At 43.9% G+C, this 25,095-nt stretch overlaps 1 protein-coding gene across 2 annotated transcripts in view; it reads left to right on the top strand.

Annotated features, from left to right (window-relative positions):
• The first annotated feature begins 1,608 nt into the window (after nucleotides 1-1,608).
• The window catches only part of LOC117529884 (5-hydroxytryptamine receptor 4-like), a 95,075-nt gene continuing 71,588 nt past the window's right edge, over nucleotides 1,609-25,095 (top strand). For both annotated transcript variants that reach the window (XM_034192773.1, XM_034192774.1), the window contains exon 1: nucleotides 1,609-1,710. The gene's annotated coding sequence lies outside the window, so the exon portion shown is untranslated. The remainder of the gene's footprint in view (nucleotides 1,711-25,095) is intronic.

Genomic DNA, 25,095 nt, shown 5'->3' on the forward strand with positions numbered 1-25,095 from the left:
GGTGGGAAATGATTCCAGAAGCTTCTAGTTGTGAGGTGACGGTGTTAACCACAAAGCCACCGTGTCGCCATGATCTTATTTCTATAATTTATTTAAAGAGGGTCTGAGGTCCACCCACCCATCTCTCACAGTCCTGTGAGAAACACAGATGCATCATCACAGCAGCACAAATCATAAAATAATCATCACTAGAGAAAAGCAGATTATGAGTTGCCAATATTATAATATTAAGACGACTGTGTAGTCCAACAAAATCAACGTGAGACAACAGAATGTCTTCAAACAGGACCTTAAAAATAATCTCTTCTGCTTTCTGTCTGTGTGTCTCTACTCTTTAAAACACTTGTGGCATAAACAAAATGTGGGACAATGCAGTTGAGATGTTTTTGTCCAATCACAAAGAATCAAACCCAGGTCTACATATAGCCCAACCCCTTTTCCCAAATCTGGGAAATCACTTTCTTTGCTTTCTCTTAAACTGGAACACTGTTCACAGCAAATCTCATCCAAACCAGTGTTAGCTCATTAAAATCGTAGGCATACCCACCAATAGGAACCATATTTTAGAGTCCTCACTACATTAGTCTTCAGAGTTTCTCCAACACACACATTCAGTATTGAGAATCAGAACCAACAGAACCTTCTTGCCTGTCTGATATTTTTTCCCAGGACTACATGGTCCCAGTTGTGCAAACCTCTGGCGGTACCAGGGAAGAAAACAAAATGAAAACAGGAACATGCACTGCATCGTGATTTACCATCATTGGACAATTTACTGCATTAGATGTTAAATTTGATTACTTTCAAAGGAAATATGCACTTCTGGCTCAAGCAAAAACTGATAAAGGCACTTGTCCAACAACGGGGCGATCATGGCCAAAAAAGCAATTGAGAGCACCGATGAGTTCCCATGTATCAGTTACTTTTAATCAACCGGGCTTTGAAACAAACTGGTGTTGAAAGACAGAAAATGCACCCATTTACACTGCTAAAAAACATGTCAAATGTCCAGCTGGCCACTGACTGGATTTTAGACAACTTCAGGGCAAGTTTGTTGGGTCAGCTTAGTTTGGCAGGTTAATCAAAGTGATTAGGTCTAACCAACTTAAAATTCTTAACTCAATTCCATTACACTTAAAATAAATTTGTTTAGCTTAAATTGTTTCAGATTCTGTCTATTCTTTCACTTTAAGAAAATGAAATGCTGTATTTACTTAATCTAGTTATGTCAGCTGGATTGACAAAATTTAGTTGTTTAAAAAAAGCAGAAGCAAACTGTAACAAACTCTTACAATTAATTGTATATTATGATTTCCATCTAGATGAAGTAAATATAGCGTTTCATTTTTTATAGTGCTGTTCACTCTGATTGCTACTGAGCTGAGAGGATTTATTGTCTTCATCAGAGACACTTTGGCACAAGTGTACTTAGGGGTTCATCCACCAAACTTTTCGATTATAGACAACTCGCTGCACCACCTGAGCCACAGTTGCCATGCAGTGTCGATTCATTACACTAATCATTTCCTGTGGCTTTGTTTGTTTCCCTGTTATTGAGTTAAATCATCACATCCTAGTTTTTAATTTATTTGTATGCTGTGATATATTCCAGGCCCTTGCAACCTCAGTGGTTCTCAAAGTGTGAGGCTGATCTTCCTGGTAATCACACAGCGAACTCAAGGATGTGAAGTGCAACTGAATTCAAACGAAGTAAGTCGGGGCTGGCATTGGGGGTGTTGGCGGGGGGGGCACCATCTGATTGCGCAATCCAATTAAGATTAAGTTTCAGTGGTTTATACCTGCAAGTTGACAAATTGAACTTTGTTTTTTTTGGCATGTAGTAAATATAAATGAATGTTTCATTTATGTTTATGATTTGAATAAAAATCTATTAAAAAATAAAATAAAATTTAAATGTAACTGATCTGCATATATTTTATATCACTTGCATACATTTTCTGCACACAGTATATGTTAAGATATGAGGGATGCAGCTATTTTTATATTTGCATATATTTTCTCCATGCATTTTACATATTTATATAATTTTATTTATATTTCATATATCTTATCCGATCATATGATTTTTTTTTAATGTGAATAACTAAATTCAATTTTGTTAATCACTTTCAATACCATTATGAATTTCCGATAGATTTACATTGCTCTTTAAGTCGGGGAATCAAGGTTCATTTTCTAAAAGAATGTGCAGAAGAAAATGTCTGAAGAAAAAAATTTGACAGGATTAGCATAGTTTTTAATAGCTCATTTTTGAGGGTTGTTAAAATGTTATTTGCACAAGTTTTTTTTTTTTAATTCACTGTTTGGATTAAAATGTGGGGTAGATCAATCCCAGACTCCTCCTGTATGTCAAAGTTTATTTTCTTATTTTTTATCAACACACAGTTTTGAGAACAAAAAATATTGTAAATGGATCAAACGTGAATCAAGTTTGATTTGATGAGTAATTAACAGTAGCACAAGCTCTTCTTGAGATATTACATAAATAAGACAAACTTGCTTTCGGTCTCTCTTGTGCAACTTTAACCACATTTTAATCCGGTAATCCTCATTTTATGGCCATTGAATGGCCTCATTAGTTTATCCGCTTATTCATTCACTCACTGCGTTTGGCAGGGTACATGTCGAGTCTTAAGAATATCACTTTAGTTAAACTTGTAGAACTAACTGACAAAACCAGACGTGGAATAAACTCAGTCCATGTAGCTTATTAGCACACACTTTTTAAAACTTTTCTAAACTTTTTGTTCCTTCTTTACAGTGCAACACATACCCAGAAAACAAATACACATGAACATAAAAGTCACTGAAAAGAGGTTTTTATGGCTTCTCCCTCAGTCAACAGTTTTTGTCTGTATCACCTCCTGTGCTGTCCTTATTAGCCGCTCCCGCTAGACGCTAGACAGCCTCAGCTTCAGGCTAATTTTAGCCTCTTTCTACAAACACCAACTCATTAGCCTGATTCCTGGAGCTGACCAGAGCTTATTCATTATCAATGTCACACCGACATATCTGCTGATACTTTCTATGCCTTAATTGCCAATGGAGATAAGCTATCACAGTTAGCGGTACACGGATATCAGCACTTTAACTCCGTCCTGTTCATGCAGGATACTGCTAGGAAATACTTTATTCCTCAGAGATAATTCACGGGGAAATTTGGCTTTTTTGAGCTCTCATGTGGAATCTTGTGGATTGTGTGTCGCTGCAGCTTTGTCTGCACACTCTCAGCGTAGTATGAGATGTCATGGCTCGTTTTTCTTCCAGCAAGGGAAGCCATTAGCTGCTGTTCATTTGTGTTCAGGATGATAAACGGCTTCTACAGTTTTATGTAGCGGCCGTGCCTGCAGAGATACACAAACTGCACCTACATTTACACAAACTCAATAAATGTGCTACTGTGGGTGCTCTGCATGTTGGTGGGTAAAGAGGAAGAATGTGGGAGAGTTAGCGACGTTGAGGTAGCGACCGGAGACGACTGCTTCTGCTTTGTGTTTGTGTGCATTCACTTTGAAAATAGTATTACAGGCTGACAAAAATCTCCACATGTGCAACTGTTGCCAAAGTTAGCTCACAGATGGGGAAAAAATAATTAAAGAAAATTTTTTCGATTTATTTTGAAATGTTTTAATCTCAACATGAAAAAAATCTTTATAGCATGGTTAAAAATATAAAACATGAAATGCATGTATAGGGGAGCACAGTGGCTTAGTGGTTAGCACTGTTGCCTCAAAGCAAGAACATCATGGGATCGATTCCCACCTGTGGACTTTCTGTGTGGAGTTTGCATGTTCTCCCCGTGTCTGCGTGGGTTCCCTCCGAGCATTCTGGCTTCTTCCCACAACCAAAGACACGTAGGTTAAATGGACTGGAAACTTTAAATTGTCCGTAGGTGTGTGTGCAGATGTGAATGTGTTTGTTTGTCTATGGTCCTTCGACAGACTGCCATCCTGTCCAGGGTGTACCCCGCCTCACACCCTATGACTGCTAGGATAGACTCCAGCCTCCTGTGACCCTTAATTGGTGTAAGCAGTTGAAGATGAGTGTGTGAGTGAGTGAGTGAGTGAGTGAGTGAGTGAGTGAGTGAGTGAGTGAGGGAGTGAGTGAGTGAGTGAGTGAGTGAGTGAGTGAGTGAGTGAGTGAGTGAGTGAGTGAGTGAGTGAGTGAGATGCATTTATACATATTCCCTCACTTTAATTTAACACAACTGAGTCACAGGGATTAAAGTTCTCCATTGCTATATTTTGTCAATTAGGCTGCCAAAATGCCGCGTTCGTGCTGACACCGCCCTGATGCAGAATCAAGGCTGGATGCAAGATATGAAATTTACCCCATTCAAAATGTTCAAAAACTGATTTTTTCAATATTGTTTTTTGTCCTGCCAGCAAATCGTGTCCTGTCTGTAGGAGGACGGTGTTGGGGAAAGTGTAGTGACACAGACCCACAACAGGGGGCGCAAATGAACGGTCAATAGATGAGCCAAAAGGTAACAATTTAATGTTGTGAAATTGCACAACGATGATACAGACAATCACAGAATCTGACAGCAGTCAATACACCAAGGTAACGTGTGGGCAGGCTCGAGGATAGAAGACGTCTGTCCTGAGAAAAGCCGGAACCACACTATTTCCACCGCCACAGAACCTGGAGAATACTGGAGCCGCCAAGTCACCTCTAATCACACACACGTGCAGCTCCTGTCTAACCACTTATCTGGTTGGGGTGTGAAGCGAAGCCGTCACTGATCACACCAAACGCCAATCGCACAGATAAGGAAACACGTACAGGAAAACGGCTGCAAAGAAGTTCAGACTATTAGTCAGTGTTTTCAGTTTAGTAGAGAATTACCTTCACAGGTAGATGATATCTCGGCAGCGAGGTGGAGATGACATCCGGCTTTTATGGAGTGATGAAATGAAGATGGGTGACAGCTGTCATGAGTTGATGTGTGACAGCTGTCACTCCCGGTTGTGTCCGTGGCGGCAGCGCCCTCTCGTGCCTGAAGCCCGCACTTCAGGCAGGGCACCCTCTGGTGGTGGGCCAGTAGTACCTCCTCTTCTGGCGGCCCACACAACAGGACCCCCCCCTCAACGGGCGCCTCCTGGCGCCCGACCAGGCTTGTCCGGGTGACGTCGGGAGAAGTCGGCCAGGAGGTCCGGGTCCAGGATGAAGCTCCTCTTCACCCAGGAGCGTTCTTCAGGTCCATACCCCTCCCAGTCCACCAGATACTGAAACCCCCGGCCCTTCCGACGGATGTCCAGGAGCCTGCGAACCGTCCATGCAGGCTCCCCATCGATGATCAGGGCAGGAGGCGGCGCCGGTCCGGGAGCACAGAGGGGTGAGGTGTGGTGTGGCTTGATCCGGGAAACATGAAAAACCGGGTGGACCCGCAGTGAAGCTGGGAGCTGGAGCTTCACTGCGGGTCCACCCGGACTGAGGACTTTGAGGATCTTGAATGGACCGATATACCTGTCCTTGAGTTTGGGTGAGTCCACTTGGAGGGGGATGTCCTTCGTTGAAAGCCACACCTCCTGCCCGGGCTGGTAAGCAGGGGCCGGGAAACGCCGGCGGTCTGCATGGGCCTTAGCCCTCGTCCGGGCCTTCAACAAGGCAGAACGGGCGGTGCGCCACACCTGACGGCATCTTCGCAGGTGGGCCTGGACCGAGGGCACACCGACCTCTCCCTCCACCACGGGGAACAATGGGGGCTGGTACCCCAGACACACCTCAAATGGGGAGAGGCCGGTGGCAGAGGACACCTAGCTGTTATGGGCATACTCGATCCAGGCCAGATGGTGACTCCAGGCCGACGGGTGCGCGGATGTAACACAGCGGAGGGCCTGTTCAAGTTCTTGGTTGGCCCGCTCTGCCTGTCCATTCGTCTGAGGGTGATACCCGGACGAGAGGCTCACGTTGGCCCCCAGTTCTCTGCAGAAACTCCTCCAAACCTGTGAGGAGAACTGAGGACCACGGTCCGAGTCAATGTCAGTTGGTATCCCATGCAGACGTACGACGTGGTGGACCAGGAGGTCTGCTGTCTCCTGGGCCGTAGGGAGCTTTGGGAGGGTCACGAAGTGGGCCGCCTTGGAGAAACGGTTCACTATCGTGAAGATGGTCGTCATGCCCTGGGACGGCGGGAGGCCCGTGACGAAGTCCAGGCCAATGTGAGACCAGGGGCGACGAGGCACCGGAAGCGGTTGCAGAAGCCCTTGTGTCTTGGAGTGGTCTGCCTTGCCCCTGGCACAGGTGGTGCAGGCCTGGACATACTCCCGGACGTCGGCCTCCATGGACGCCCACCAGAAGCGCTGCCGGACAACTGCCACGGTCCTACGCACCCCTGGATGACAGGAGAGCTTGGACCCATGACAGAAGTCCAAGACTGCAGCTCTGGCCTCTGGTGGGATGTATAAACGGTTCTTTGGTCCAGTTCCGGGGTCCGGGCTCCGTGCCAGGGCCTCCCGGACGGTCTTCTCCACGTCCCAGGTGAGGGTGGCCACGATAGTGGACTCCGGAATGATGGGCTCCGGTGGATCCGACAGCTCAGTCTTGACCTCATCTTCATGCACCCAGGACAAGGCATCCGATCTCTGGTTCTTGGTCCCGGGGCGGTAGGTGATTCGGAAGTCAAACGCACATGAACAGTGACCAGCGGGCTTGCCTGGGGTTCAGCCGCTTGGCGGTCCTGATATACTCCAGGTTCCGATGGTCAGTGAAAACCGTGAACTGCACAGACGCTCCCTCCAACAGGTGTCTCCACTCCTCAAGAGCCTCTTTCACCGCAAGGAGTTCTCGATTGCCGACGTCATAGTTCCGTTCAGCTGGGGTCAACCTGCGAGAAAAGTAGGCACACGGGTGAAGAACCTTATCGGTCTCTCCGCTCTGGGATAGCACGGCTCCTATCCCTGAGTCAGAGGCGTCCACTTCAACCACGAACTGGCGGCTAGGGTCGGGCTGCACCAGAACTGGTGCAGACGAGAACCGGCGTTTCAACTCCTTGAACCCGGCTTCGCTCCGATCAGACCAGGTGAAGGGGACTTTTGGAGAGGTCAGGGCTGTCAGGGGGCTAACTACCTGACTGTAGCCCTTAATGAACCTCCTGTAGAAATTTGCAAAGCCGAGGAACTGTTGCAGCATCCTACGGCTTGTGGCCAATCTCTCACCGCCGCAACCTTGGCCGGATCAGGGGCGACAGAGTTGGAGGAGATGATGAACCCCAGGAAGGATAAAGAGGTGCGGTGAAACTCACACTTCTCACCCTTCACAAACAGCCGGTTCTCCAACAACCACTGCAGGACCTGACGTACATGCTGGACATGAGTCTCAGGGTCCGGGGAAAAGAGTATGTCATCCAGATATACGAAGACGAATCGGTGCAGGAAGTCCCGCAAGACGTCATTAACCAAAGCTTGGAACGTCGCGGGGGCCTTAGTGAGGCCGAACGGCATGACCAGGTACTCAAAATGACCTAATGGGGTGTTGAATGCCTTCTTCCATTCGTCTCCCTTCCGGATCCGAACCAGGTGGTACGCATTCCTGAGGTCCAGTTTGGTGAAAATTTGGGCTCCATGCAGGGGCGTGAACACTGAATCCAACAGGGGTAAAGGGTATCGATTACGAACCGTTATGTCATTCAGCCCCCTGTAATCAATGCATGGATGGAGTCCGCCATCTTTCTTGCCCACAAAAAAGAAACCTGCACCCATCGGGGAGGTGGAATTCCGGATCAACCCGGCAGCTAATGAGTCCCGGATGTAGGTCTCCATTGATTCGCACTCGGGACGTGAGAGATTGTACAGCCTGCTGGACGGGAACTCAACGCCCGGGACCAAATCAATGGCACAGTCGTACGGACGGTGCGGGGGAAGGGTGAGTGCCAGATCCTTGCTGAAGACATCAGCAAGATCGTGGTACTCAACTGGCACCGCCGTCAGATTGGGAGGGACTTTAACCTCCTCATTAGTGTTTACACCGGGAGGAACCGAGGATCCTAAACAATTCTGGTGGCAGGTTTCGCTCCACTGAGCCACAACCCCAGATGGCAAATCAATCCGGGGATTGTGTTTAATCATCCATGGGAAGCCCAAAATCACGCGGGAGGTAGAAGTAGTTACAAAAAACTCAATCTCCTCCCGGTGATTCCCAGACACTACCAGGGTTACAGGTAGTGTCTTGTGTGTGATAAAAGGGAGAAGAGTGCCATCTAGTGCTCGCACCTTCACTGGCGACCGAAGACAGTCCGTTTATGAAGGCGGCGCGGAGCGCAGTCATATTCCAGCCAGATCTCGCAGCCGTGATGCGGAAGTCGACTGCATATTCGGCTGCGCTCCGACGCCCCTGTCTCATTGACAGCAGCACGGTAGACGCGGTTTCGCCTCTGTTGGGGTGATCAAAAACAGTTCTGAGCTCCCTCACAAACCCAGTATAAGAGGCAAGGAGCCATGAACCTTGTTCCCAAAGCGCTGTAGCCCAAGCGCGTGCCTCACCTTGAAGCAAATTAATCACGTAAGCCACCTTACTGGCATCAGACGCGTACATCACGGGACGCTGTGCAAAGACGAGCGAACACTGCATAAGAAAGTCCGCGCACGTCTCCACACAACCTCTGTACGGCTCTGGGGGGCTTATGTATGCTTCAGGGGATGGTGGGGGGGGGTCGTTGAATGACCAGTGGAACGTCTGTATTCGGCACTGGGTCGGCAGGAGGAGGAGCTGCAGCAGCGCCCTGAGCGCGCGCTTCCACCTGCGCGGTGAGAGCCTCCATCCTGCGATTAAGGATGATGTTTTGCTCGGTCATCAGGTCCATCCGAGCGGTAAAGGCGGTGAGGATTGCTGCAACTCACCAATCATGCCTCCAGCCGACGCCTGTGCACCCTGCTCTTCCATTGGCTGTCCAACAGATGGTTGACGCCCCTGATGAAATGAAGATGGGTGACAGCTGTCATGAGTTGATGTGTGACAGTTGTCACTCCCGGTTGTGTCCGTGGCGGCAGCACCCTCTCGTGCCTGAAGCCCGCACTTCAGGCAGGGCGCCCTCTGGTGGTGGGCCAGCAGTACCTCCTCTTCTGGCGGCCCACACAACAGATGGGGAGGGGGATGGAGTGTTTGAGTGTCTCTCAGTGCACTGTGAGCAAAGAGCAGAGTTTTACAAATGTAGTTTTTTTTTTTTTTTCTTTCCATGTCTGCTTGGAGTGTCTCTGTCAGTGTCCTCATTGAGGTTAAACTAAAAACACAGCTGCAGACCCTCGACGTGTTAACAACAAACACTTTTCTTTTTCCAGAATACGCCTGAAATCTTTCTGAGGATGGCATGACGTAAGATATGCTTATAAAACCTTCTTACCTCTCAGTCAGGTCACGCTTTCCACACAAATACACAAATTCTTGATTGTTCCTACTTAGACTGCAAACCAGGGGTACATCCAGACAGAAAGATGTTGTTGGGGGGGTGTCCTCCACAACACCCCTTGATTAAAGGTCCACTTTTGAAGACACTGTTCATGCTACTACTTATAATAATACATTTTAACTAAAATGTGTAAATTGGAGCAGCACGGTGGCTTAGTGGTTAGCACTGTTGCCTCACAGCGAGAAGGTCATGGGTTTATTTCCCGCCTGTGGCCTTTCTGTATGGAGTTTGCATGTTCTCTCCGTGTTTGCGTGGGTTTCCTCCGGGTGCTCCGGTTTCCTCCCACATCCAAAGACATGTGGGTTAGGTGGATTAGAATCTTTAAATTGTCCGTAGGTGTGCGAGTGGGTGTGAATGTGTTTGTTTGCCTGTTTGTGGCCCTGTGACAGACTGGCGTCCTGTCCTGGGTGTACCCCGACTCACGCCCTATGACTGCTGGGGTAGGCTCCAGCCCCCGGTGACCCTTAATTGGACTAAGCGGTTGAAGATGAGTGTGTGTGTGTGTGTGTGTGTGTGTGTGTGTGTGTGTGTGTGTGTGTGTGTGTGTGTGTGTGTGTGTGTGTGTGTGTGTGTGTGTGTGTGTGTGTGTGTGTGTGTGTGAGTGTTTAAATCGGTATTGCTCTGGGCCTAAATTTTACTATAGTTCTGGACTAAGTTTAATTGAGTGATATAAAAATAAGTTTAGTTAATTTAACTTTTCTGCCTAACTAAAGTGGGATGTGAAGTAATATCTTAATCTTTAATGTAAAGTATAAGGCCGAGCATTACTGGTTGTGTTTGGGTTTCTAGCTTTAAAAATCAGGTTACGTACACTCAACAAAAATATAAACGCAACACTTTTGGTTTTGCTCCCATTTTGTATGAGATGAACTCAAAGATCTAAAACTTTTTCCACATACACAATATCACCATTTCCCTCAAATATTGTTCACAAACCAGTCGAAATCTGTGATAGTGAGCACTTCTCCTTTGCTGAGATAATCCATCCCACCTCACAGGTGTGCCATATCAAGATGCTGATTAGACACCATGATTAGTGCACAGGTGTGCCTTAGACTGTCCACAATAAAAGGCCACTCTGAAAGGTGCAGTTTTGTTTTATTGGGGGGGATACCAGTCAGTGTCTGGTGTGACCACCATTTGCCTCATGCAGTGCAACACATCTCCTTCACATAGAGTTGATCAGGTTGTCAATTGTGGCCTGTGGAATGTTGGTCCACTCCTCTTCAATGGCTATGCGAAGTTGCTGGATATTGGCAGTAACTGGTACACACTGTCGTATACGCCAGTCCAGAGCATCCCAAACATGCTCAATGGGTGACATGTCCGGTGAGTATGCCGGCCATGCAAGAACTGGGACATTTTCAGCTTCCAAGAATTGTGTACAGATCCTTGCAACATGGGGCCGTGCATTATCCTGCTGCAACATGAGGTGATGTTCTTGGATGTATGGCACAACAATGGGCCTCAGGATCTCGTCACGGTATCTCTGTGCATTCAGAATGCCATCAATAAAATGCACCTGTGTGCTTCGTCCATGTCAGACGCCTGCCCATACCATAACCCCACCGCCACCATGGGACACTCGATCCACAACATTGACATCAGAAAACCGCTCACCCACACAATGCTACACACGCTGTCTGCCATCTGCCCTGGACAGTGTGAACCGGGATTCATCCGTGAAGAGAACACCTCTCCAACGTGCCAAACGCCAGCGAATGTGAGCATTTGCCCACTCAAGTCGGTTACGACTATGAACTGGAGTCAGGTCGAGACCCCGATGAGGACAACAAGCATGCAGATGAGCTTCCCTGAGACGGTTTCTGACAGTTTGTGCAGAAATTCTTTGGTTATGCAAACCGATTGTTTCAGCAGCTGTCCGAGTGGCTGGTCTCAGACAATCTTGGAGGTGAACATGCTGGATGTGGAGGTCCTGGGCTGGTGTGGTTACACGTGGTCTGCGGTTGTGAGGCTGGTTGGATGTACTGTCAAATTCTCTGAAACACCTTTTGAGACGGCTTATGGTAGAGAAATGAACATTCAATACACGAGCAACAGCTCTGGTTGACATTCCTGCTGTCAGCATGCCAATTGCACGCGCCCTCAAATCTTGCGACATCTGTGGCATTGTGCTGTGTGATAAAACTGCACCTTTCAGAGTGGCCTTTTATTGTGGGCAATCTAAGGCACACCTGTGCACTAATCATGGTGTCTAATCAGCATCTTGATATGGCACACCTGTGAGGTGGGATGGATTATCTCAGCAAAGGAGAAGTGCTCACTATCACAGATTTCGACTGGTTTGTGAACAATATTTGAGGGAAATGATGATATTGTGTATGTGGAAAAAGTTTTAGATCTTTGAGTTCATCTCATACAAAATGGGAGAAAAACCAAAAGTGTTGCGTTTATATTTTTGCTGAGTATAGTTACATTGATATGCAATTTCCTTCATATACGAGGTCTGTCCATAAAGTAACGGTCCTTTTTATTTTTTTCAAAAACTATATGGATTTCATTCATATGTTTTTACGTCAGACATGCTTGAACCCTCATGTGCATGCGTGAGTTTTTCCACGCCTGTCGATGACGTCATTTGCCTGTGAGCACGCCTTGTGGAAGGAGTGGTCCCGCCTTCTCATCGGATTTTCGTTGTCTGGAAATGGCGGAATGAAAAGGACTTTTTTCCATCTGAATTTTTTCAGAAGCTGTTAGAGACTGGCACCTGGAAACCATTCGAAAAATGTATCTGGCTTTCGGTGAAAATTTTACGGGCTTCACAAAGAATAAGGACTTTAACTACAGCTTTAAGGACCCCTTTAAGGACGGTCGGTGCGCCACGCTCCGAGCTGCAACAACGAGGCACAAACCACTGGATCATTTCTAAATGGATTTGCTCTGTGGATATGAGACCGTTGTGTCCTCTTTCTCTGGTTATCACAAGAGCTGGACATCAGCCATTTTCTGGCAGATTTCACTTTTAACAAGAGATTTTGTCATGGAAAGCCGCGCGGAGGCTTTGCGCGTCACGACCGATTCACTGATGAAGCGAGACAAAGGAACACCTCCGTTTCAGAGTGTTAGAGGACAAGTTTGGACATGTCCAGCTCTCCACAATTTCTCTTATACTCACTCGACTGGTAAGCATTGAAAGCCGAGATAGGCATGTCCCAACTGTAGTTAAAGTCCTTATTCTCTGTGAAGCCCATAAAATTTTCACCGAAAGCCAGATAAATTTTTCGAATGGTTTCCAGGTGCCAGTCTCTAACAGCTTCTGAAAAAATTCTGATGGAAAAAAAGTCCTTTTCATTCCGCCATTTCCAGACAATGAAAATCCGATGAGGGGGCGGGACCACCCCTTCCCAAGGCGTGCTCACAGGCGAATGACGTCACCGACAGGCGTGGAAAAACTCACGCATGCGCACGAGGGTTCAAGCGTGTCTGACATAAAAACATATGAATGAAATCCATATAGTTTTTGAAAAAAATAAAAAGGTACGATATTTTATGGACAGACCTCGTATTACACTACTTTTGTAAGCCAAAATATTTCGACATGCAGTCTTCTAGACATATATGTCTAGATTAGAACATGGGAAGGTGATGGTGTTGTGGCTAAGTGTTGGGCTTCAGACCAGAGCATCCTCAGCTCAAAACCCAGCCAGACAGGAAAATCATTAAGGGCCCTTGGGCAAGGTCCTTAATCCCCTAGTTGCTCCCGCTGTATAGTGAGCACATTGCATGGCAGCACCTTGACATCTGTGTGTGTGTGTGTGTGTGTGTGTGTGTGTGTGTGTGTGTGTGTGTGTGTGTGTGTGTGTGTGTGTGTGTGTGTGTGTGTGTGTGTTTGTTTCTGTGTGAATGGGTGAATGTGAGGCATCATTGTAAACAGCTTTGAGCTTTTGATGCAGATGGTAATGCGCTATATAAATGCAGTCCATTTGCCATATGTACTACATACTCTGAAATCTGATATTCTTCTGAACATTTTGATATGCAACACATGAGCATTATACTAAAAACAATTACCTTAGAGTTACAGAAGGCATGAAAAAAATTGGGAAAATACCCCTAGACCTCAGAGCGTTGAGACAACAGTAGTCACAATCACAACAGTAACTATTCACAAAACTGTAGAAAGATTATTATTGTTAAATGGTGTGAGAAAAAATGAATTTCTTTAAGTTGCTTGTTAGTTGCAATATTTTTCTTCTCAAGTTTTGGCTTTACTTTGATAACAGCCCAGTTATTTTCTTGGAATATTCACACTTTTATCTCCTAGTACAATTTTTTTTCTTTTAGATTTTATCTTTATTTATATCGCAAAAACTGAATTTTTGTGGCATAAATGCAAACTTAATCTTAGCCAAATATAAAGTTACACTTTGTGTGTGTGTGTGTGAGGTTGTTTCAAGCTGGTCAGTATGTGCACATATGCTGCCTTCGGTACAAGCAAACACAGGGATAACCTTCATAAACACGCTGTGGGCCTTTGTTGGATATTATGTTTTGGTGGTATTAGTCGAGTATCATCACTGAGACTATCAGGAACATCACATACAAATGAAATACCAGCCGTGGGGTATGCTATACTCTAAACCATGATACCAGAACCAGATCAGTACGTTCAAATCTGTTCCTGGAGGGAACCTGTCCTACATGTTTTCACTACCCGATTATTTAACTCCGGTATTTCCCAACTCCTCATTGGCTGAGCACACCTGTCAAGAGTTAACCATATGTGGATGGAGCAGGGAGAGTGAAGAAACATGCAGGGTGGTTGCCCTCCTGGAGCAGATTTGGGCAACCCTGCGCTCTCCTGATGTAATTGTTGATATGTTCTGTTTCACACCTGCTGTAACAATTTGTCATTAGCTTGGTTTGAATATTTGACTATTATCAGAATATTGTCAGGGGTGGTGACAAGTGGTTAATGTGCTTGGTTTCAGTGTGAAAGGTTCCTGGTTCAAACCCCACCCCTGCCACTTTTCTCCATGTAATGTGGAGTTGCATCAAGAAGGGCATCCGGTGTAAAACTTGTGTAGAAAAACAAGATAGCAGCCAAAGAGACTTACTTTATCAGGATATTGATAACTCCAACTCAGATTATCAAATGTCAGTGTATTTCAGCCAAAAACCCATAGATTCAAAGGCCAGCATGCATTAGTGGCGGCTGTTGCAGCATCTACCATACTATGGAACCGCTCAGGGTCCTGGTCGGTAACCTGTCAAATAGACAGCTGGTCCATGTAACCACAGGCATATCTCCTTGACCTTTTGCAGTTGCTGAAGTCTCCAGCACTGAAGCACATTCGCACTGGATCAACCCTAGAGTGCCACATAACCATAATGCTATAGCTGCATAGATACAGTGTAAGTAGTATTTCTACATAAGCCTTCTGTTTGGTAGTAGATCTCTCTGGAGCATCGCTGGCTACCCCTGGAAAGACTGAGTCAAAGACCTACAACGGTGACTTCAGATCAGTGCTGAGCATCCAAATCTCACAACCTTACACAAAGACAGGAAGTACCAAGACTTGGACCATCTTTCTTCTGTATTGCACATCTGGGTACTTTGTATCCTTATTTCCATCTTTGTAAGTTGTGACCATGCCCCTATGTAGACACGGCAGTGTTACATTAGTGGTATAGGGAGTCTGCACGAACCCTAATGCTAACCTTAGCTTTCATATATGTAACTCTATACCTGTAACCCATTTTATGTGAACACCAGCACTCCAGTTTCCTCCCACAATAAAACAAAATGCTTATTTAGGGTTTATTCCTTTCTCTGCCCCTGACCAAGGCAGCGTCTTTACATCTGGAGTTGGTCCCCGGGTGTCAGACTGTGGCTGCTCCTAGTGGTTGGATTGTGTCTATCTGTAATTAGGATGGTTAAATAAAGAGGACAAATTTTGTTGTATGTACAGTGAGGCTAATAAGTATTTGATTTACTGTTGATTTTGCAAGTTTTCCCTCCTACAAAGAATGTAGAGGTCTGTAATTTTTATTGTAGGTACACTTCAACTGTCAGAGACAGAATCTAAAAATAAATAAATCAGTAAATCACATTGTATGATTTTTAAATCTTTAATTTGCATTTTATTGCTTGAAATAAGTATTTGATCACCTACCAACCAGCAAGAAGTCTGGCTCTCACAGACCTGTTAGTTCTTCTTTAAGATGTCTTCCTATTCTGCACTCTTTGCCTGTATTAATTGCACCTGTTTGAACTTGTTACCTGTATAAAAGACACCTGTCCACACACTCAGTCAATCACTCTCCAACCTATCCACATGGCCAAGACCAAAGAGCTGTCTAAGGACACCAGGGACAAAACTGTAGACCTGCACAAGGCTGGGATGGACTACAGAACAACAGGCAAGCAGCTTGGTGAGAAGACAACAACTGTTGGTGTAATTATTAGAAACTGGAAGAAACACAAGATGACTGTCAATCTTTCTTGGTCTGGGGCTCCATGCAAGATCTCGCCTCATGGGGTAAGGATGATTCCGAGAAAGCCCAGAACAACACAGGAGGACCTGGTCAATAACCTGAAGAGAGCTGGGACCACAGTCACAAAGATTACATTAAACACAACGGCATGGTTTAAAATCCTGCAGGGCAGCAAGGTCCCCCTGCTCAAGCCAGCACATGTCCAGGCCCGTTTAAAGTTCACCAGTGACCATCTGGATGATCCAGAGGAGGCACGGGAGAAGGTCATGTGGTCAGATGAGACCAAAATAGAGCTTTTTGGTATCACCTCCGCACGCCGTGTTTGGAGGATGAGAACAACCCCAAGAACACCGTCCCAATCATGAAGCATGGATTTGTAAACATCATTTTTGGGGATGCTTTTCTGCAAAGGGGACAGGACAACTGCACCATATTGAAGGGAGGATGGATGGGGTCATGTATCATGAGATTTTGGCAAACAACGTCCTTCCCTCAGTAAGAGCATTGAAGATGGGTCGTGGCTGGGTCGTCCAGCATGACAGTGACCCCAAACACACAACTAAGGAGGGGCTCCATAAGAAGTATTTCAAGGTCCTGGAGTGGCCGAGCCAGTCTCCAGATATGAACCCAATAGAAAATCTTTGGAGGAGCTGAATCTCGAATTCTGAAAGACCTAGAGAAGATTTGTATGGAGGAGTGGACCAAAATCCCTGCTGCAGTCTGGAAACTTGGTCAAGAACTATAGGAAACATCTGACCTCTGTAACTGCAAACAAAGGTTTCTGTACCAAATATTAAGGTCTGTTTTTCTATTGTATCAAATACTTATTTCATGCAATAAAATGCAAATTAGTTATTTAAAAATCATACAATATGATTTTCTGTGTTTGTTTTTTTAGATTCTGTCTCTCACAGTTGAAGTGTACCTACAATATAAATTACAGACCTCTCCATTCTTTGTAGGAGGGAAAATTGCCTCACTGTATATATATATATATACGAGGTCTGTCCATAAAGTATAGGTCCTTTTTATTTTTTTCAAAAACTATATGGATTTCATTCATATGTTTTTACATCAGACATGCTTGAACCCTCGTGCGCATGCGTGAGTTTTTCCACGCCTGTCGGTGACGTAATTCGCCTGTGAGCACTCCTTGTGGGAGGAGTCGTCCAGCCCCTCGTCGGAATTCCTTTGTCTGAGAAGTTGCTGAGAGACTGGCGCTTTGTTTGATCAAACTTTTTTCTAAACCTGTGAGACACATCGAAGTGGACATGGTTCGAAAAATTAAGCTGGTTTTCAGTGAAAATTTTAACGGCTGATGAGAGATTTTGAGGTGATACTGTCGCTTTAAGGACTTCCCACAGTGCGAGACGTCGCACAGCGCTCTCAGGCGGCGTCATCAGCCTGTTTCAAGCTGAAAACCTCCACATTTCAGGCTGTATTGATCCAGGACGTTGTGAGAGAAAAGAGAAGTTTCAGAAGAAGTTGGTTTCAGCATTTTATCCGGATATTCCACTGTTAAAGGAGATTTTTTTAATGAAAGACGTGCGGACGGGTCCGCGTGTCGGGACGCAGCCGCCGCGACGCTCCGCCACAGGAAAAACACCTCTGCTGGAAGCCTTAAGGACAAGTTGGAACATGTCCAGCTGTTAAACAATTTCTCATATACTCACTCCACTGAAAGCCATCAAAAGCCGCCTGGATTTTACAAATGGTTATCAACACAGAGGTATTTTTCCTGTGCCGCCACTCCGCGCCGGCTGCGTCCCGACGCGCGGACCCGTCCGCACGTCTTTCATTAAAAAAATCTCCTTTAACAGTCGTTTTGATCGTTTTGGTCGTTTTGACCGTTGGGGTTTTACATAATTATTGTATGGCCTTGCCTTACAATATAAAGCGCCTTGGGGCAACTGTTTGTTGTGATTTGGCGCTATATAAAAAAATTGATTGATTGATTGAACAGTGGAATATCCGGATAAAATGCTGAAACCGACTTCTTCTGAAACGTCTCTGTTCTCTCACGACGTCCTGGATCAATAGAGCCTGAAATGTGGAGGTTTTCAGCTTGAAACAGGCTGATGACGCCGCCTGAGAGAGGAGATGGCAGAAAAGACAGACAGGAAGCAGAGGTATTCTCTGTATGTAGGATGACAGTGACTCAGTAACACACTACCCGCTTGATCTATGTAATTATTTTATGTTAATTTACTGTCTTAATATATTCATAAATTGTTTAGGTTCTTGATATCATATACACACTTAATATTATCATTATCTTTAGTATTATTAGTGTTATTTTTATCTGTATTATTAATATTGTTATTTTCTTTTATTATTGCATCTATTTTGTCATTTGATTTTTAAATGGACCACAATGGAAAATAATGTTTTCACTTTCTTGTGTCATGCATACATTTTTAACATATTTACAATTATATTATGTGCTCACAATGAACGTACTAAATAAACACACACACACGCACGCACGCTTTTAATGTATAGATATTCTGCATGTGAATGAGGTAGGTTCAAACATTTTCAAGCTATATAACAATTAATTTAATTTTGCTGAGTTTCATCATCATAACAAAGTTATGAAGTTATAAAGCTGAAGAAGGATAAGTTTTGTGTGTTGCCAATTGTAAATGTAAATTTGTAAATGTTACTTTGTAAATGTAAATTTGTTCGGTATCATTCGGATTGTGTCCTTTAAGATGAAGTGGTTGAAAGTGGGAGTGGGAATAGATGGGTTTTTTACTTCCCTCACTCCTTTTGGAGTAGATAATTTTATTTTTGGTTAAAGGGATAGGCGTTAATAAGCTTTGCTTCTGCGTATACCCTTTCAAGCACACTGTTAATTCATTTTCTTTCTACGTTGTAAGTTTTTGTTGTTGTTGTTTTGGACTGTGTGTGCTGAATAAATTCATTCATTCATTCATTCATTCATTCATATCCTCACGATTACACGTCTTAATGCAGTTCAGTTTATATGATCGGATGATTTCACTGTCCATTCATGACCAGGAGGATGGAGCGCATTTGTTTTTTATTTCTCCTCCCCTTTCTGTAACAACCAATCACAGCTCTTAGAGGACTCCGTCATACCTAACAATGGGGTCAACCCCGCTTCCTCACAAAGATAGGCGTTTCTGTCCCCTCCTTGTTCAGAGTTGCTCTTAGACACCTCTTGGATCTCTCCTCGGCTAGGATTCCTTGACAGGAATTTTAAGGCTAAGTTAGGAGCTCTTTGAGAGGGCTCTGAGTTGCTTCGCGGATACAGGCCTGGGTTGTTAGCAAACTCAATGTGTACTGGCTCAACTCCAAGAACTCTCTGTTTTGGGTCTCACTGCCAAGTGACTGGAAACATTTTCAGCCTAAAAATTACTTTGTATGCTCCGATAATTTACCGTGCGTTGTTGCGTAATGGCTGTTTTGAATAAAAGCTTGATCTGAGCAAGAGATTGACAGCATCTCCAATAGAAAGAGTGGTACTTGGGTTTTTGTATGAGAATGCTTTGGACAAAAACATCAAAGATTGTTTATAATGTACAATGAGACATGCCTGAACTATAGCAGGACAAACAGCTGTACTTCTACATGTCATACATGCATAGGATGAGGGTTACACTGCAGAGACAACAGGAAACAGAAGCATTCTCCACCCAGTGAGCTGATGCTCTTATTGTGACGAGCGCAACACGCTCAATTACCCACTCACAACCCATTACCTTCACCCACGCCACTTCAGCTGGAAAAGATGCTTCTCCTATCACATCTGCATCTTTTGCCAGTCAACTGTGCAGCAACCAAGCGTGTGATTTAATGGTTCCTTTTGAGAAGACGGAAATGTCGCCTGTTGAACACATGAAAAAAAGATCTGATGTTTTGAATAATCAGCAATTAGAAATGGTATTGTGAATTTTGAGATACTTTGAGTGACCCACCTTCAGATCAAAAAATTCGATTTGGTGAACTGTATTCTATAGAGCTGTTATTATGATGGTGATGATGATGATTTTATTTATGAAGCACTTTCAAGACGATTATTAAAAAGTTCTGTACAATTTAAAGTTAAAATGATTATTAAAATTACAAGTATTTGTACTAATTTGAACCATGAATCATACACATCATACATGACAACAGCAAAATCGTTACTCCAGTTAAGGTCTCCTATACCCACGAACTTCAATTAAAGTAGAGTTTACAAATCTTTTTGGAGCCATCAGAAAACCGCATTTCAATCCAGCCTTAGTTTGTAACCCAGGCTTATTTCGAGCTGCGTTCAACAGTACATCAGTGCCGCGAAGTTTGATCTAATTAGATCAAACTAAAAATACTGACTGCAATCGACGGAGGTAAACCAGAAGGACATAACTGAAGTGACAGAAATCAAAATATCTTCTGGAATCAGACTCACTGTTTCTATATTTTAGCTGTCAGTTAGTTAGAATATAAAACACACCTCTGTTCACCTCTGTTTGTTACCCAAGGCCAACATATGGTTATCGGGTATTGCGAAGACCTGGCGTCCGTCCATCCGTCCGTCCGTCCGAGATCAGCATAAGTCCAGTTCTATTACAGATACAGTCTTCAAAATTAACAGGGAACATTCTTGGGACACAGACCTTGGACAAGTTCAAAGATGGCTAACCTTGACCTATTTAAGAGGTATTTTAAGAGGTTAAAAAGTCACATTCTGTTTGAATCTGTTGTTTTATATGCATGTCTCTCATGTATTATGTAAAGGCTAGCGAGAAACAACAATTTCTAAAACTGAAAATGCCGTTTTTTGGAACCTAATAACACCTCTGAACTTATTTCGTGGACGTTAGCAAGGCTGGTAGCTAGCTGCAAAACTCTGTTTCGTTTGTGTGTAAATACGAGGTCTGTCAATAAAGTATAGGTCCTTGTGATTTTTTTCAAAAACTATATGGATTTCATTCATATGTTTTTTACGTCAGACATGCTTGAACCCTCGTGCGCATGCGTGAGTTTTTCCACACCTGTCGGTGACGTCATTCGCCTGTGAGCACACCTTGTGGGAGGAGTCGTCCAGCCTGTTTCAAGCTGAAAACCTCCACATTTCAGGCTTTATTGATCCAGGACGTCGTGAGAGAACAGAGAAGTTTCAGAAGAAGTCGGTTTCAGCATTTTATCCGGATATTCCACTGTTAAAGGAGATTTTTTGAATGAAAGACGTGCGGACGGGTCCGCGCGTCGGGATGCAGCCGACGCGGCGCGGCGGCACAGGAAAAACACCTCCGTGTTGATAACCATTTGTAAAATCCAGGCGGCTTTTGATGGCTTTCAGTGGAGTGAGTATATGAGAAATTGTTTAACAGCTGGACATGTTCCAACTTGTCCTTAAGGCTTCCAACAGAGGTGTTTTTCCTGTGGCAGAGCGTCGCAGCGGCTGCGAGCCGACGCTGCAATCCGCCCCCACGTCTTTCATTAAAAAATCTCCTTTAACAGTGGAATATCCAGATAAAATGCTGAAACCGACTTCTTCTGAAACTTCTCTGTTCTCTCACGACGTCCTGGATCAATAGAGCCTGAAATGTGAAGGTTTTCAGCTTGAAACAGGCTGACGACGGCGCCTGGGAGCGCTGCACGACGTCTTGCTCCGTGGGAAGTCCTTAAAGCGACAGTATCACCTCAAAATCTCTCATCAGCCGTTAAAATTTTCACCGAAAACCAGCTTAATTTTTCGAACAGTGTCCACTTCGATGTGTCTCACAGGTTTAGAAAAAATTTTGATCAAACAAAGCGCCAGTCTCTCAGCAACTTCTCAGACAAAGGAATTCCGACGAGGGGCTGGACGACTCCTCCCACAAGGAGTGCTCACAGGCAAATGACGTCACCGACAGGCGTGGAAAAACTCACGCATGCGCACGAGGGTTCAAGCATGTCTGACGTAAAAACATATGAATGAAATCCATATAGTTTTTGAAAAAAATAAAAAGGACCTATACTTTATTGACAGACCTCGTATATCCTCTAGCGAGAAATAAACACTTCTAAAACTGAAAACGCTCTTTTTGTAACCTGATAACACATTTTGCAGTGTTAGTAACTTCCTCTAACTCAAAGCATACTTCCTACAGAGTTTGTCTCATTAATACCAGCAAATGCACAGAGGGTGATCTATAAATATTCCTTGATTTGCATAATTTCCGCTTTTGTCAAAATTTCATGTACACACACGCACACAAAGCCTCCTGCAGACGCTGTTAAAATGTAAATATTATCAGTTATCAAGTTGTTCACCAATGAATATGGCTTTATAGACCCTGAAGAAAACCATATACCCTGAGGCCTATAAATGATAAATGTTGTATGGTTTTCTGAAGGGTCTATAAAGTCATATTCATTGGTGAACAACTTGATAACGATTTTATCATATACAATGGTCCCTCGTTTATCGCGGGAGTTACGTTTTAAAAATTAACCCACGATAGGCGAAATCCGCGAAGTAGTGAGCATTTATTTTTTACAATTATTATAGATGTTTTAAGGCTGTAAAACCCCTCACTACACACTTTATACACTTTTCTCAAACAGGTATTAACATTTTCTCACTTTTCTCTCCTGTGTAAACACTCAAAGTTCAAACCTTAGTAGAAAAAAAAGAATGTTTTCGTATAAATAATTATGATGGCTTTTAGAACAACGAATTTAATTTTAACGATAAACCTACGAGGTTGGACATGTAAGAAATTATTAATAGTGACTCACCAGTATTTCACACTTCCTCTGACCACGCCTCTTCGTTGTGGTGCGCTCTGCTGTCCGGATTGGCTGATTACTCGGGTGGTATGAAAAATATTACCCATCCACAAAAAGGGTGTATTGCTTTTTATTCTTTAGTGTTTTATGCAATCATATTGGCGTATCATTTATAGGTATATGATAATGTTTTTGATTGACTGAGTAACAGAGGGGCTTTATTGAACATCAAATCAAATCAAATCAGTTTTATTTATATAGCGCCAAATCACAACAAACAGTTCCCCCAAGGCCCTTTATATTGTAAGGCAAAAGCCATACAATAATTACAGAAAAACCCCAACGGTCAAAACGACCCCCTATGAGCAAGCACTTGGCAACAGTGGGAAGGAAAAACTCCCTTTTAACAGGAAGAAACCTCCAGCAGAACCAGGCTCAGGGAGGGGCAGTCTTCTGCTGGGACTGGTTGGGGCTGAGGGGTGAGAATCAGGAAAAAGACATGCTGTGGTTGAGAGCAGAGATCAATCACTAATGATTAAATGCAGAGTGGTGCATACAGAGCAAAAATAGGTGAATAAAAAGAAACACTGGGTGCATCATGGGAAACCCCCCAGCAGTCTAGGTCTATAGCAGCATAACTAAGGGATGGTTCAGGGTCACCTGATCCAGCCCTAACTATAAGCTTTAGCAAAAAGGAAAGTTTTAAGCTTAATCTTAAAAGTAGAGAGGGTGTCTGTCTCCCTGATCTGAATTGGGAGCTGGTTCCACAGGAGAGGAGCCTGAAAGCTGAAGGCTCTGCCTCCCATTCTACTCTTACAAACCCTAGGAACTACAAGTAAGCCTGCAGTCTGAGAGCGAAGCCCTCTATTGGGGTGATATGGTACTATGAAGTCCCTAAGATAAGATGGGACCTGATTAATCAAATCCTTATAAGTAAGAAGAATAATTTTAAATTCTATTCTGGAATTAACAGGGAGCCAATGAAGAGAGGCCAATATGGGTGAAATATGCTCTCCCCTTCTAGTCCCCGTCAGTACTCTAGCTGCAGCATTTTGAATTAACTTAAAGCTTTTCAGGGAACTTATAGGACAACCTGATAATAATGAATTACAATAGTCCAGCCTAGAAGAAATAAATGCATGAATTAGCTTTCCTTTCTAATTTAGAGATATTGTGCAAATGCAAAAAAGCAGTCCTACATATTTGCTTAATATGCGCATTGAAGGACATATCCTGATCAAAAATGACTCCAAGATTTCTCACCATGTTTCTAAGATTTGTGGGGCCAAGTACAATAACTTCAGTTTTATCTGAATTTAAAAGCAGGAAATTAGAGGTCATCCATGTCTTTATTTCTGAAAGACATTCCTGCAGTTTAACTAACTGGTGTGTGTCCTCTGACTTCATGGATAGATAAACCTGGGTATCATCTGCATAACAATGAAAATTTAAGCAATGCTTTCTAATAATACTGCCTAAGGGAAGCATGTATAAAGTGAATAAAATCGGTCCTAGCACAGAACTTTGTGGAACTCCATAATTAACCTTAGTCCGTGAAGAAGATTCCCCATTTACATGAACAAATTGTAATCTATTAGATAAATATGATTCAAACCACTGCAGCGCAGTGCCTTTAATACCTATGGCATTATATGAACAAATTGTATGTAAGACAACAGGATCTTAATAATTAAACAACTGCAAATTATAAAGAACACAAGGCTCGTACGGCTGAGGGCATTTTAGCATTGTGTTATATTTTAGGTAATTAAAACCCATCAGACTCTCTATCGCGTTCACGCATCATTACATCAACAGAGCTGGACCACAAGTAGAGCAGAAGCTGTCATTTATTTCATTTGCAGTCACTTCTTTCTGGAACATTTGACTCTGGTTTGACATAAGTTCATTATAAGCAGACTCCGTTTTAAACGGAGTTGCTCGCTGCTGTGTGTCCTGTTGCACACAGAGGATTTTCCAGAAATGATTTCCCTCAGGTGCTGCAAGACGTTCACGAGCCTTCTTTATCAGCAGCATGTCTGTTTTTATGACATATGATGTCACCATCCCACAGGGTTTTTCCCATCCTGGGAGCTGAAACCTATAAAGTGATGTAGTTTATCTTGCCAGATTGTTTGGAATAATAAATAGTAGGTATTTAGAGTTTTAAATTATAGGTCCCGAAGATGTAAATCACATTTTAATTTTGTGACCAGATAGAAGAAGGGTCTGATTTCTGAAAGTTCTGATTGGTGCCTAGAAGGATTTGGCTCTGGAGTAAACATTGCAAGTTCACAGCTTCTCAAATGTCTTTGTTTCCTGCTGCTGCTGTCAGCGAACACTGAATTGAGGAATGAAAACACCTCAGATTCCACCGAGTGTGTGACTTTAAAGAGAGTCCGGCTGGTGTTATTTTGCTTTTGACTGATCATTACGGAGTTAAACTAGCAGGCGGTCTGCTTTTTCTGTTTTATACTGTC

Source organism: Thalassophryne amazonica, chromosome 17 (assembly GCF_902500255.1).
Source record: "Thalassophryne amazonica chromosome 17, fThaAma1.1, whole genome shotgun sequence".
Taxonomy (NCBI): domain Eukaryota; kingdom Metazoa; phylum Chordata; class Actinopteri; order Batrachoidiformes; family Batrachoididae; genus Thalassophryne; species Thalassophryne amazonica.